Genomic DNA, 15,300 nt, shown 5'->3' on the forward strand with positions numbered 1-15,300 from the left:
CAAAAATCCCAGACTTTACAAAAAGAAATATTTAGAAAATTTTTATTCCCTCTTCATCTCCTTTATCTTGCTTACCCTCCTTTGTCCTAGCATACACTTGTAATTTTTGGTTTTCCTTCCTTTTGTTTCTTTTTGAAAAACAAAGTGTACATATATGTATAGTTCTCCATCTTTTTTCACAAAAGTCAGCACATTTTATATAACTTATATTTTTATATTCTGTACCATCTTTCCCCCACTTAACATGATAGACAACAGATCTCTTTCTATAAGTTCACAGAGACCCTTCTTATTCCTTTTTACACTCTGTGAATTTATCATAGTCTAAGAGTTTCCTATATATGAATAATTAAGATATTTCCACACTGCACAATTACAAGTAAGGCCATAACTTTTTATATATGTATTTTTGTAGTGCTAGAAGTGTGTATTCTGGGCAAGTTTCTGGAAATATGATTACCATGTTAAAGGTTAAGTGCATATGTAGCTTTTTTCAATATTGTTAAACTTACCTTCTAATAAAGCAACATTCTGCATTCTCGGCAGTAATGTGTTAGAATGTCCATTTCCCCTTATTCTAACGGGTAGAACATGTTGTCAAACTTTTGAATTTTTTCTCTTTTGAGAAATATTCAATGTTGTTTTAATTTTTATTTTTTTATATGTGAGATTGAACATATTTTCATATGTTTATGAACCACCTTTCAATAATTTTCAAATGATTGCTTACCTATTTGTTTTGTCTATTTCTTTCTACCAGGTTTCTGGGTCTTTTCCTTGATTTTGAGTTCTCTGTTTATTAGGGACATTAGCTCTTTTGCCATTTTAGGTATTATAAATATTTTCCTCTGATTTTTATTTGATTTTTGATATTGTTATGATATTTTCTTAAACTCATGTGGAAATAAATTTTATCAGTATTTTCTTTTAGTGAATCTTGATTTTAAGCCATAGTTAGAAAGCTTTTTCCCATTTACTTTCTAGAAGGCAATGGCACCCCACTCCAGTACTCTTGCCTGGAAAATCCCATGGATGGAGGAGCCTGGTAGGCCGCAGTCCATGAGGTCACTGAGTCCATGAGTCCATGAGTCCATGACTCATGAGTCCATGAGTCGGACACGACTGAGTAACTTCACTTTCACTTTTCACTTTCATGCATTAGAGAAGGAAATGGCAACCCACTCCAGTGTTCTTGCCTGGAGAATCCCAGGGACGGGGGAGCCTAGTAGGAGGCCGCAGGAGCCTATGGGGTCTCACAGAGTCAGACACGACTGAAGTGACTTAGCAGCAGCAGCAGCAGTGTATGTATAGCTTAAATTTTTCAATATTAGATCTCTGATTTATTATAATTTACTTTTGTATATGATGTTGGATATTCATATTTTATCTTTTGACAAACATATATTCTGTTTAACCAAAGCAATTTATTAAAAACTATATCTGTGCTCATGATTTGAGATGTTACCTGTATTATATAGTAAATATCCATGTGTATTTCAGTCTGTTTCTGCAATTTCTATTCTGTTCATCTTATCTAAATATTCATGTATTAGGGTCTTCTCTTTTATTTATAGTATGTGTAATATCTCATATCTTCTCCCCAGATAGCTTTTCTTCCCAATATGTTTGTGATTATTTTTACATGCTTATTTTTAAAATGTGAAGTTTCATATAAACTTGTTTAGTTCCATAAAAAGTCTTGCTGGTATTTTTCTTAGTATTGTTTATCAATTTAAGGCCATCTTGAATTCTAATTATTGTTAAGTGACCATCACCTAGCATGTTGCCAGGCTGATAACAGATATTTAACAAATACCTGTTGGATGGACAAATAAAGGAATAAATGAACACTTCTATTATTTACAGGTTTTATAGCTTGACTCAAATAGTCATGTCCTTGAATATGTTATATTTTAATTAAATGTTAAAAAGTACCTTCTTGGGATAAAAGGCTCAGTCACGATGTTGACAAGTATGTTTTTCTATCCTAAAAAAGGTCTTAATGTATAATTATTAAAAAACAATCTCTAACTAGCTCCTAAAGCAACTTTGAATATATTAAAAATAGCACCCTGTGTTCAAAAACTTTACTACTATTTGATGGAAAATTATCATAATATCCTGACTTTTTTTAAAGGATACATTACTCTGTTATTTAAATAAATACACAGATATATTATCTCTTTCATGTGACTAGTTCCCCTTCATGTTGTCTTGTGTTCAACACTCATAGTCGTACAGGGCTGTCCTATGTAATAGTGTTTAGAACAGATTTAATAATGACATGAGCAATAATAAAAGTCTCCTTTTCACCTGAAGATAACAAACCTAAACACTAGAAGTAGATACACTGTTCTGAGACTTTCTCTGTAAGAGTTTCCATTAGCTTGTCTATACTCTTTCTTAAGACACAATTCCTTTATCTTTGCAAGAGAAGGTTGATTTACACCCCTTTTCTATGTGTACACACACACACACACAACTCCTTTCATTTGAAGAAATCCCAGTAGCCTTTCTCGTCTCTTTGTACTTCTTTCTCTGCTGAAATGCAGCTGCCTTAGTTATGGAAGACAGCAGCCAACTGGCACAAAACAAAAAGTACAACATTTGGCAGAAAGGAAGTTTTGTTAATGACACCAACAATGTGAGTCAGTTTTCTTGTGAAAAACTGCATGACTAAATATTTGACGGAGAAATAGCAAACTTCTCTTCCAGTCGTCTCTTAGCATAACATGTTAGTCCTTAGTATATATAATTTTTATAGATAATTTTTCAATATCAGTGATAGTTGTTTTTTAAACGAGAGCAGGGGAAACCACCCACCAACCAAAAATAAAGCTGTAAACATTGTTTGCCAAACATTTTTGCGTTTATGAATGTAAACTATTGTTTTTTGCTGTGCCAGGTGAACAATTAAGGATTTCCCTGGATTTATGGGAAGTCTTCCTCACTTGCACATGTTTCTGGGTAGAGTTAAAAGTATCAGGTTTGAGAGCCAATGATTGGTGTAGCTTCTAGAGCATGTTTCTCTCTTGCATCATAAACTCCACGGAAATATAAGAAATTACAGTACAGGTGTGCTCACTGATGCATTGTTTGGATATGCTCTCATGAGCTTTCATAAAGCATCTAACTCAGCAAGGGACAGTCTTCCGTAGTTGTTAGGGGCAGTGTTGTCAGACAGACCAGACTCCTTGCTTGGCTCTGCTGAATTATTTTAATAAGTTAATAAGCTAACTTCTCTCAGTGTTCATTTTCTCATGAATAAAATTGGGATGTGGGCAAGATAAAAGCAATAAACCCATGTTGTGAGGATTAGAATAGGGGATGCTTAGCATTCCACTAGCCATTCTGTCCATTAAGTAATGTAGAACAGGAAGCCCTTCTCAGTCAGGTGTTTGTAAATGTGAACTGGGCAAAGTAGAGACAGTTACTGGAGCAAATTCTACAGAACTATCAAGAGTCTAAAAATCTAGTATTCAGTTTTTTAATTATGTGGAGACAGTCACCAGAGGTTTGCAAGATATTTTAGGACAGTCATTCTGGTACCTCCCGTAAAAAAACAGAAGCCATTGATCTTGCTGTAAAAATATCTTGTAGGATGTTTGTGGGACAGGAATAAAAGCATTGGGCAACTTCAGAGGTGTTAAGACTCAATGAAATTATAGCAGAAGTATTCACTGTTGACAAAGCCATTTTCCTCAGAGATAGCGCTATCCAATAGAAAGTTCTGTGATAATAGAAGGATTCTGTTTCTGAGTGGTCCAGTATGGCAGCCATGAATCACATGTGGCTATTGAGTACTTTACGTATCTAGTGTTATGGAGGAACTGAATTGTTAGTATATTTAATGCTAGTTACTTTAAATAACCAAAGTTGGCTGATGGCTATTGTATTGGAGGGCACAACTTTATAGTGTCCAGGTCGTAATTGGAAATATGCATTATTCTTTCTGAAAGGAAAGCATCCTTTCAATCAACAATTTTTAAAGTTCAATGATGTGCACTGCACCCAAGATGACTTCCTACGAGGTAGCATTTGTGCATATCCACAGCAGAATTCCTGGGACATGGTTTGCCAGCACTGAGTAAGTATAGTCCTGTGAATTTGTTTTTTGGGTGCACTGTAGTTCAGTAGGACTAAGCGCTCACCTGATGGGGGTAGCTTGGCTGCAAAACCTTCATTCTCCCCACCCCCACCTCCAAGAGCTGTTATAAACACTGGAAAAAAATTGTGGACCATCTGTAGCTGCAGATGGGGATTTGTGGACGGTGTACAAGTTGCAGTCATGGAATCAGCAGAGATGCCCAAAATATGTCATCCAAATTGACCAGTCAAAATGGTGAGGAGAACATTATCTTGTTCGGATACTCGATCTCACAAACACTCTATGGTGAATGGACCCCTTATGGGGTCACAGGCTCATTCCCTTTCCTCATTCTCTGATAACACTACTGCTTTGACTTGTAGCAGTCTGGACTCACTCAGGGACAGTTTTACTGCACCACCATCTGAAGCACCACAAAAGGCATTGCTATTGGCATTTTCTACTGTTTGATCTTTTTCCTGCACAAAATAGGTTGTGAGTAAGTGATATTTTGACTTGTTTGAAGCAGTAAGTACTGTGGGCAATGGATTATGTTGATTTTATTATGCTGGAGAAGTAATTTTTTAAAAAATTTATCATCCTTGAGTTTTTCTTGCGTGGGGTCTCTAACATACATCATTTTGCCATATCAAGCTTAAAAATCACATTAAAGTTAATACATTGAACTGTTTGAGTTTGCTGAGAAGGCCACAGTTAAATAGGCAGTTGTCAGTGTCAGATCCCCTGGAGAAGGAAATGGCAACCCACTCCAGTGTTCTTGCTTGGAGAATCCCATGGACAGAGAAGCCTGGTAGGCTGCAGTCCATGGGTTCGCACATAGTGGGACACGACTGAAGTGACTTAGCAGCAGCAGCAGTGTCAGACCCTGAGGGCCATTTAAGGTAACTTGGTTTATTTGTGAAGCCAATAGTCCCTTATCTCTCAGCCCTAGAATTTTATACTTCTCTAAGGTTTGATACATTCATATATTGCATTTCAAATGCACTGTAACGATACTGAACATGAGCCAGTTTAAGCCTATGGAATCCAATAGAGAATGCCAATGTGGAGGAAAATAAACTAGAGCATCATTGGCCTGGGTCTTTATTGAGGATGTCGGCTTGAAGAGACTCTGATGGGGCATTGTAACTTGGAGAAAGATGTAGAATGTTTTGTAGGGCTTCAGCGGGAGGGGACTAGCAGAAGTTCATCCCGTTTCTGGAATGCTTGGTTCAGAACAGTTCTCAGAGGAGATAGAATTTATTCTGTGGATGAGCAGTGATTACTGAGCAATTTGGATTTTATTGAGAGGGCTGGAGTGGCACAGTTAGGGGCTCAGCCCGTGTACTAGAGGGTGGGGAGGAGTGACTGCCAGAGATGAGGAATGCAAAGACTGCCATGAAAAATCTGCAGTCCTTCAGCATCTCTCACAACAAATTATGCAATTCAGTAGTATAATAGTGCTGTCTTTCAAGAAAGGAAAGTTAGGCTAATGAATACTGTAGTTCCATGGTTTTTGGTGGAAATACATATTCTTAAGTAGGATGTGCAGCAGCTGAGGCCATGCTAGGCAGGAACTCTTACCCCCAACTTCTGTCTCCAGGCAGAAGCTTGCTCAGGATCTGTGGATCCCTACTGGCTCCTCTCTACCCTGGAGAAGGAGGAGAGCCTGGCTTGAAAGGTGACTTGGAAGGAGAAGCAAAGAGTATGGCCCAGACCCTCCCAGGTCTGCACAGAGGGTGCAATCCGCTTGGCTCACAGCACTTGGCAGTGCAGCTCTACACTGTGCTTGTCCAGCTGCCCATACCCAGGGGTATGAGCCTGATTCAGGGGCACACCAGCCAGCTTTATGGCTGAAAATCTTACTTGTGTTCTCCAGCCCAATTTTACCAGTAAATGTTTTACGGTAAATGTTTTGATCTCCATCTGTCTGAATTATACATGTATTTTTCCTTTAGTTACAAACTCAGAAGGGGGAACAGGATGGTTTTATTATTGACCTCTCAAAGATAGGTCAACAGACCTAGGAATTCTTGGGATAAATTTTATTTTATTTAAAAAATTAATTTATTTATTTTAATTGGAGGCTAATTACTTTAAAATATTGTAGTGGTTTTTGCCATACATCGACATGAATCAGTCATGGGCACATATGTGTTCCCATCCAGAGCCCCCCTCCCACCTCCCTCCCCATCCCATCCCCCAGGGTCATCACAGTGCACCAGCCCTGAGCACCCTGTCTCATGCATCAAACCTGGACCGGAGATCCTTTTCACATATGATAATATACACGTTTCAACACTACCCTCTCAAATCATCCCACCCTCGCCTTCTCCCACAGAGTCCAAAAGACTGTTCTTTACATCTGTGTCTCTTTTGCTGTCTTTCTTATAGTGTCATCATTACCATCTTTCTAAATTCCACATATATGCATTAGTATACTGTATTAGTGTTTTCTTTCTGACTTACTTCACTCTGCATGATAGGCTCCAGTTTCATCTGCCTTATTAGGACTGATTCAAATGCATTCTTTTTAATGGCTGAGTAATATTCCATTGTGTATATGTACCACAGCTTTCTTATCCATTCATCTGCCAATGGACATCTAGGTTGCTTCCATGTCCTGGCTATTGTAAACAGTGCTGCGATGAACATTGGGGTACATGTCTCTTTCAATTCTGGTTCCCTTGGTGTGTATGCCCAGCAGTGGGATTGCTGGGTCATATGGCAGTTCTATTTCCAGATTTTTAAGGAATCTCCACACTGTTCTCCATAGTGGCTGTACTAGTTTGCATTCCCACCAACAGTGTAAGAGGGTTCCTTTTTCTCCACACCCTCTCCAGAATTTATTGTTTGTAGACTTTTTGATAGCAGCCATCCTGACTGGTGTGAGATGGTACCTCATTGTGGTTTTGATTTGCATTTCTCTGATAATGAGTGATGTTGAGCATCTTTTCATGTGTTTGTTAGCCATTTGTATGTCTTCTTTGGAGAAATGTCTTTTTAGTTCTTTGGCCCATTTTTTGATTGGGTCGTTTATTTTTCTGGAATTGAGCTACAGGAGCTGCTTGTATATTTTTGAGGTTAATTCTTTGGCAGTTGCTTTGTAATCAACAAATAATCAATATCCATACTGTATAATATTTGTAAAGTGAAAGTGAAGTCACTCTGTCATGTCTGACTCTTTGCAACCCCATGGACTATAGCCTACTAAGCTCCTCCATCCATGGGATTTTCCAGGCAAGAATACTGGAGTGGGTTGCCATTTCCTTCTCCAGGGGATCTTCCTGACCCAAGGATCATGAGAAACGCTGGGCTGGAGGAAGCATAGGCTGGAATCAAGATTGCCGGGAGAAATATCAATAACCTCAGATATGCAGATGATAGCACTCTTATGGCAGAAAGTGAAGAACTAAAGAGCCTCTTGATGAAGGTGAAAAAGGAGAGTGAAAAAGTTGACTTAAAACTCAACATTCAGAAAACTAAATCATAGCATCTGGTTCCATCACTTCATGGCAAATAGATGGGGAAACAGTGGCTGACTTTATTTTTCTTGGCTTCAAAATCACTGCAGATGGTGATTGCAGCCATGAAATTAAAAGACGCTTACTTCTTGGAAGGAAAGTTATAATCAACCTAGATAGCATATTGAAAAGCAGAGACATTACTTTGTCAACAAAGGTCCGACTAGTCAAGGCTATAGTTTTTCCAGTGGTCATGTATGGATGTGAGAGTTGGACTGTGAAGAAAGCTGAATGCAGAAGAATTGATGCTTTTGAACTGTAATGTTGGAGAAGACTCTTGAGAGTCCCTTGCACTGCAGGGAGATCCAACAAGTCCATTCTAAAGAAGATCAGTCCTAGGTGTTCATTGGAAAGACTGATGCTAAAGCTGAAACTCCAATACGTTGGCCACCTCATGTGAAGAGTTGACTAATTGCAAAAGACTCTGATATTGGGAGGGATTGGGGGCAGGAGGAGAAGGGGACGACAGAGGATGAGATGGCTGGATGGCATCACTGACTCGATGGACATGAGTTTGGGTGAACTCTGGGAGTTGGTGATGGACAGGGAGGCCTGGTCTGCTGCACTTCATGGGGTTGCAAAGAGTTGGACATGACTGAGCGACAACTGAACTGAAGTTGCTTCATTTGCTATTATTTTCTCCCATTCTGAAGGCTTTTCTTTCACCTTGCTTATAGTTTCCTTTATTGTGCAAAAGCGTTTAAGTTTAATTGGGTCCCATTTGTTTATTTTTGCTTTTATTTCCATTACTCTGGGAGGTAAGTGATAGAGGATCCTGCTGTGATTTATGTCAGAGTGTTTTGCCTATGTTTTCCTCTAGGAGTTTTATAGTTTCTGATCTTACGTTTAGATCTTTAATTCATTTTGAGTTTGTGTATGGTGTTATAAAGTGTTGTAGTTTCATTCTTTTACAAGTGGTTGACCAGTTTCCCCAGCACCACTTGTTAAAGAGATTGTCTTTTCTCCATTGTATATTCTTGCCTCCTTTGTCAAAGGTAAGATGTCCATAGGTGCATGAATTTATCTCTGGGCTTTCTATTTTGTTCCATTGATCTATATTTCTGTTTTTGTGCCAGTACCATACTGTCTTGATGACTGTAGCTTTGTAGTATAGTCTGAAGTCAGGCAGGTTGATTCCTCCAGTTCCATTCTTCGGTCTCAAGATTGCTTTGGCTATTCGAGGTTTTATGTATTTCCATACAAATTATGAAATTATTTGTTCTGGTTCGGTGAAAAATACTGTTGGTAGCTTGATAGGGATTATGTTGAATCTCTAGATTGCTTTGGGTAGTGTACTCATTTTCACTATATTGATTCTTCCCATCCATGAACATGGTATATATCTCCATCTATTTGTGTCATCTTTGATTTCTTTCATCAGTGTTTTATAGTTTTCTATATATAGGTCTTTTGTTTCTTTAGGTAGATTTATTCCTAAGTATTTTATTCTTTTTGTTGCAATGGTGAATGAAATTGTTTCCTTCTCTTTCTGTTTTCTCATTGTTAGTGTATAGGAATGCAAGGGATTTCTGTGTGTTAATTTTATATTCTTCGGATAAATTTTAAATAATACTGTTGTGCTGTGCTTAGTCACCAGTCATGTCCGACTCTTTGTGACCCCAGGCTCCTCTGTCCATGAGGATTCTCCAGGCAAGAGTACTGAGTGTGTTGCCATGCTCTTCTCCAGGGGATCTTCCTAACCACATTGCAGGCACATTCTTTACTCTCTGAGCCACCAAGGAGGCCCAAATAATACTGTTAGTACATGGAGAAAATATATGGTTGTTATCTGGGCTACTTTCTGAATTAATTTCAACTGAATAATAACAATATTAATAATGATATTCAGTCTTATTCATTAAACACTTAACATGTGCCAAACAATGGCCTAATCACTTTTTGTATGTTACATCAGTTCTTACAACAAATGTATTATGTATACATGATGATTGATCCCAATTGTTTTTTTTTTTTTTTTTTCAGGTAAGGAAGCTGAGGTTTAGAGAGGTTGGGTAGCTTACTCAGGGTCTTGCTGCTATGGGTGGTCATTAATGCCACACAGTTTCTCATATGTCTGAATGCTGCTTCTGTCTCCTTATGTTGGTTCAGCTCACATGCTCAGTGTTCCCTGGTGATTTATACACAAGGCCACTCTAGGGTATGAACTTGAAAGTGCCTTTACCTTCCTTCTGACTTCCTAACACTTTCTTTGTCTTTTATTTTTCTCTGGTTTCATATCCTGACTTGGATAGATGCCTCTGATCCCATTCTATTTTGGTGATCCTCCGAATTCTCCTTATCACATTTTAATACCTTGGCTTTCCCATGCAGTATTTTACTTTGCTCATATCCTTGGCTCTGTGGTCCCAGTTATCTTGGTTATAAATATCAGGTGCAATTTTAGTTCTTTAGAACTTAGTCTCTTTCTCTCTTCTCACCAGAAGAATAAGATTCACAGACATTGAAGGAGGAGACTTAGACAGTAAATCTTACGTATTCAGTGTTCAAAACAGCTATGTGATCCTGTGATCCTCTGAAATAGCCTTTCAGTTTTTGCTTTACTACTCAGGGATGCCTTTTTGACTTTTGGAGAGAAGTGCCTAGATGATCACAAGTTGCTGTCAACACACATGGAAAAGTCATCTAGGTGAGGCTGAGATATCTGAGCACAGAGTCAGGTTCTGAGAACACAGAGGACACCAAACACCCACATCAAGGTGTAAGCAGTTTAGACACTGTGTTGGTGGATCCCCTAGAGAAACCTGCTTCACGTGGTATTGATAAATATGAGGACAAAGCTTTGGAAAATGTAAAATCAAAGTCTGCAGAGGTACATGAAGAGGAGAAGATCTGGGGAGCTGGGGAGGCCCAAAGACTCTTGAGATCTGAGGTCCACTTTGTCTTGAAGTCATGGCCCTCTCTCTACCCAATCTTGACAACTTAGGTACTAGGACTAGGATTCACTGTGAATTTTAATCCATTTTGCTCATCTGGGCAAGCAATGAAAATCTGTCAAGTCTTCATCAGGTGCACAGCACTTGCAGGGAGTAGACAATACACTAGTGAACAGACTTATATAGCAGTGAGGGAATTAGGGAGATTAGAGGTTGTTGTTGGAGAAGGCAATGGCACCCCACTCCAGCACTCTTGCCTGGAAAATCCCATGGAAGGAGGAGCCTGGTGGGCCACAGTCCATGGGATCGCTAAGAGTCGTACAAGACTCAGCGACTTCACTTTCACTTTTCAGTTTCATGCATTGGAGAAGGAAATGGCAACCCACTCCAGTGTTCTTGCCTGGAGAATCCCAGGGACAGGGGGGCCTCGTGGGCTGCCATATATGGGGTCGCACAGAGTCGGACATGACTGAAGCGACTTAGCAGCAGCAGCAGCAGCAGCAGCAGCAGCAGCAGCAGAGGTTGTGGGAAGGGCTGGAAGTGTAGAGCCCTGCTGGGACACCAAGGAGGGAGGGACACCCAACCAGCTGTCCTTGAGAGGTCAAGGAGAGCTTCCTGTCTTGAGGTAGTGTTGTCCAGTCTTGGATTTGCAGGATAAGTAGGAGTCAGCTAAGTTTGGGGAGAGGAGTAAGAGTATTGGAGGCAACATGCATGAGAACCCAAAGGGTAAGAGAGAGCACAGGACACTGTCCTTCCCTGAGGATGTTATAGAGTGTGGTGTGGTGGATATTGGGAAGTGACCCTGAGAGAAGGACAGCAAGAAGCTCATGTCTGGGGTTCTGGAAGCCACTGAAGGATTTTGAGCAGGAGAGAGATCTGGTCCAGAGTTTATTTTAGAGAGATTGCTGTGGCTGCTCTGAGAGCAAAGTGGAGAAATATAAGTTCAGACACTGGCAAAATCAGGGTACAGGCTGTGGCAAAGTCAAAGTGAGGTGTGACAAAGTGCTTTGAATTGTCATAGTATTAATAGCTGCAAGGCTACAGCAGTGGATGGACTACAGGAAAATTTAGAAGGTAAGATCTATAGGATTCAGTTGTTCATTGGTGCAGGAATTGAGGGTAAGGGCTAGGAAGGCATTAGGGATGATTTCTAGGGTGGTGCCTGGGTGGTTCCAGTGACAGAGAGCATGGGAGGAGGGGCCTTTGATGACTGTAGGTACTGCCTGGGCCATGCTGAGTGTGAGGTGCCTGTGAGATTAGCAAATGGACCTGTGCAGTAAGCAGGTGGATGTGGAGTCTGAAAGGTGGGCCTGGCTGGAGAAAGGGTTGTGCCATCCAGAGTATGCCGCTTTCAGCTGAGGTCACAGGAGTGGATAAGATGGAGAGCTAGTAGGTTTCTGGTAGGGGTAAGATAATTTTTAGTGCCTTTAGTAATGAAAAGTGATAGTCACTGTTTGAATAAAGCTTCAAAGTTTTCTGTGCTTTACTATGAACAGAAGATCTCTAAACTCATTGATTTATGCAGCTTCAAAAAGATGAGTCTATTGGTCAATTTCTTTCATTGCCTGTGGATGACTGAGGTATTGTTTATCATTTGAATACTTTGAACATGCCTGTTCCAATAAAAGGGCTTCCCTGGTGGTTCAGATGGTAAAGAATCTTCGTGCAATGCAGGAGACCCAGGTTTGAGCCCTGAGTCGGTAAGATCCCCTGGAGAAGGGAACAGCTACCCACTCTAGTAAGCTGGCCTGGAGAATCCCACGGATAGAGGAGCTGACAGACTACAGTCCATGGAGTCGCAAAGAGTCAGACATGACTGAGTGACTGAGCATGCACATATGAATTACAGTAAGAAGGGCCCCTTTCAATCGTGAGATAAACTAAAAGCTGCTGTGAATAAACTTTATGTTTTATCATAAGACAATGATGATTAAGTATTTATTGGCTCCACCATGGGTGCTGATGTAAGAGCACTTAGCAGGAAGTATGCTTCTTGCTCTTTAGCAATCAGTCTTCAAAAGTATATCTGTTGTGGAAACTCACAATGCAGATTTATCAGCAAGAAGATAGAAAAGCATGTGGCAGGGCCATATTTCTCCCTGTCTACCCTCTCGGACATCCCAGAAGCTGGCCTTACCCCAGCAATCAAATGTGTTTCTGAACAACAGACAACATGCAGTGGTGTATGCTGGTAAAAGTTAAACAACCGACTCTCTGGGAAAAGAAAAAAAGATAAAAACAAGTATCATATATTAATGCATGTATGTGGAATCTAGAAAAATGCTACAGATAAACATAGTTCCAGGGTGGGAATAGAGATGCAAATGTAGAGTACAGATTTATTGGCAAAGGGGAGGGTGGGATGAATTGGCAGATTAAGGTTGGCATGTATACACTATCTGGCTTCCCAGGTGGCCTGAGTGGTAAAGAACCTGCCTGCCAGTGCAGGAGACATAAGAGATGTGGGTTCGATCCCTGGGTCAGGAAGATCTCCTGGAGGAGGAAATACACCCCAGTATTGTTGCCTAGAGAATCACATGGACAGAGGAGCCTGGTGGGGTACAGTCCATAGGGTCACAAAGAGTTGGACTCGACTGAAGCGACTTAGCACACACATACACTGTCATGTGTAAAATAGATAGCTAGTGGGAACCCATGGTATAGCACAGGGAGCTCAGTTCAGTGCTCTGTAATGACCTAGAGGGGTGGGATTAAAGTAAAAAACAACCCAGCAACAACAACAACAAAACACATACACAAATCTTGGTTTATAGCCTTGTTGATTTCTGTGTTATCAATATTCCTATGTTGGTTGATTTCAGGATTTCAGCCTGACCTCTCTCACCACAGAGCTGGGAAGAGACATGTAAAATTAGCACCTGCCAGCTGGTGGGGGCCGGCTACACACTCTCTTCACATTTCTGCAGACATTTTAGTCAACTTCAGCCTGGCATAGGATACTTTGTAAGAGGTGTTATATTTTGTTATAATTTTGACAAAAAGCATATTTTATCTTGTTTGCTCCCAAATATGTTGGGTGTAGTTCCCAGCCAGGTGAAAGGTCTTAGATTGGCCAAAAAGTTTTTTTGTAAGATGTTACAGAAAAAACCGCAAACAAACTTTCTGGCCAGCTCAATACTTCCAAGGGAACGTATGTGAAATCAAGGAGAACAGGAGTTGTGGAAGGAAGCAGGTTGAAAGAGGAGAGATTAATAATAAAGATCAAGAGGTAGAAGGACCATAATGGAAAGGAATATGAAAAAGAATATATATATATATGTATAACTGAGTCAATTTGCTGTATAGTAATAAGTAATACAATATTGTAATCAAACTATACTTTGATTAAAAAAAAAAAACAAAAAAAGGCAGGAGCATGCTGCAGTTTTTCCCTTGGTTTTGTTCACAGTGCCTTGCATTGCACCAGGGGGCGAGTGGATGTGTGCTGGGTCTTGCCCCTCTTACTGGTGGGTTAACTTCGGTGAAGCTGTGGAGGCTGCAGGAACACTGGTGCGGCTGCTAGAATCCCATTCTCAGTGTGTTATTACCTGTAGTGTCCAGAATGCAAGGTGTTTGCCTAAACTGCTACTTAACTAAAAAGTATCAAGGCCTCAACCATCAGTGTCAGCGTTTCTGTTGATGTTTTATTATTATTTTTTTAATTGCAGTATAAATGACAACTGTTGGTGTTCTTTAAGTCTTCAGGTTTTGACTTTCAAAATCTTGAGTTAACTAGAATTCTCAATCAAACTTTCCCTTCCTGGATATTGAAATTTGGAATTATTTGTGTGTGTGTGTTATTCGCTCAGTCGTGTCTGACTCTCTGCAACCCCGTGGACTGTAGCCCACTAGGCTCCTCTGTCCATGAAATTCTCCAGGCAAGAATACTGGAGTGGGTTGCCATTCTCTTCTCCAGGGATCTTCTCGACCCAGGGATCGAACTCAGGTCTCCCACATTGCAGGTGGATTCTTTACCATCTGAGTTACAGGGAGCCTTTGGAATCATGTGATTAACTGCAAAACACTTCAAGCCAATCCACATGCCCCCTAACAGAAAACAAAGCAAAAACTATTTCAATTTAAAGGATGTTCAGGAATTAACTTTTAATTCTTATACTTAAGTTAAAAATCCTCCCAAAGCTTTGATTTAAAGTCTACCAAATAAAGTCAGAGGAATTGAGTGGCTTCCTAGAACTAGCTTTGATTTAAGATAATATTGAGAACTTTACATTCATATTCTTCAAGCAGCAATCCACATGAGGCTCTATTAAGACCATCTGGCTACAGATGATAAAAACATTTTTTAAACAAACAAATTCCAAAGGAAACTTTTTTTTTTTGGTCAGTGCAATCTCAAATACACAGAAAGATAAGAGAGAAATGGTTATTTGCTTTGTTTAGTGAAAGATTCTTCATGCCTGGATAGTCTATATATTATTGTTTCTTAAAATATTATATTCTCTTTTACAACCTAAGTTTCCTAGGTAAGCGTTCTTGCCTGTTCAAGGTTTGTGCATTGAGTCATAAGTGTCCGTTAAACACATGTGAATTTCTGTATGTTTAAAGTAATACTCGGATAGATGCAAAACATAAGTATGCTCAGGGGCCATAGTTAAAAATTGATTAAACAACATACTGGAGAGGAGTGTATGAGGTTTTCCCTCTGCCTCCTCTCTGCTCTCCCCCTCCATCTCTCTCTCTCCCTACTATTCTTTCTCCCCACACCTCTCACCCTTACCACTGGTCCTGCCCTGCCCACTAAAGCCTCTGCACCTTCCTGCTTGTAATTTGTCGC

General features: G+C 40.0%; 1 long non-coding RNA gene across 1 annotated transcript in view; it reads left to right on the plus strand.

The window, feature by feature from the left end:
- Nucleotides 1–1,154: 1,154 nt before the first annotated feature.
- The window catches only part of LOC132345535 (uncharacterized), a 76,392-nt gene continuing 62,246 nt past the window's right edge, over nt 1,155–15,300 (plus strand). The window contains exon 1 of the long non-coding RNA XR_009494935.1: nt 1,155–1,301. This is a non-coding gene — a long non-coding RNA (uncharacterized lncRNA). The remainder of the gene's footprint in view (nt 1,302–15,300) is intronic.

Source organism: Bos taurus, chromosome 6, assembly GCF_002263795.3.
Source record: "Bos taurus isolate L1 Dominette 01449 registration number 42190680 breed Hereford chromosome 6, ARS-UCD2.0, whole genome shotgun sequence".
NCBI lineage: Eukaryota > Metazoa > Chordata > Mammalia > Artiodactyla > Bovidae > Bos > Bos taurus.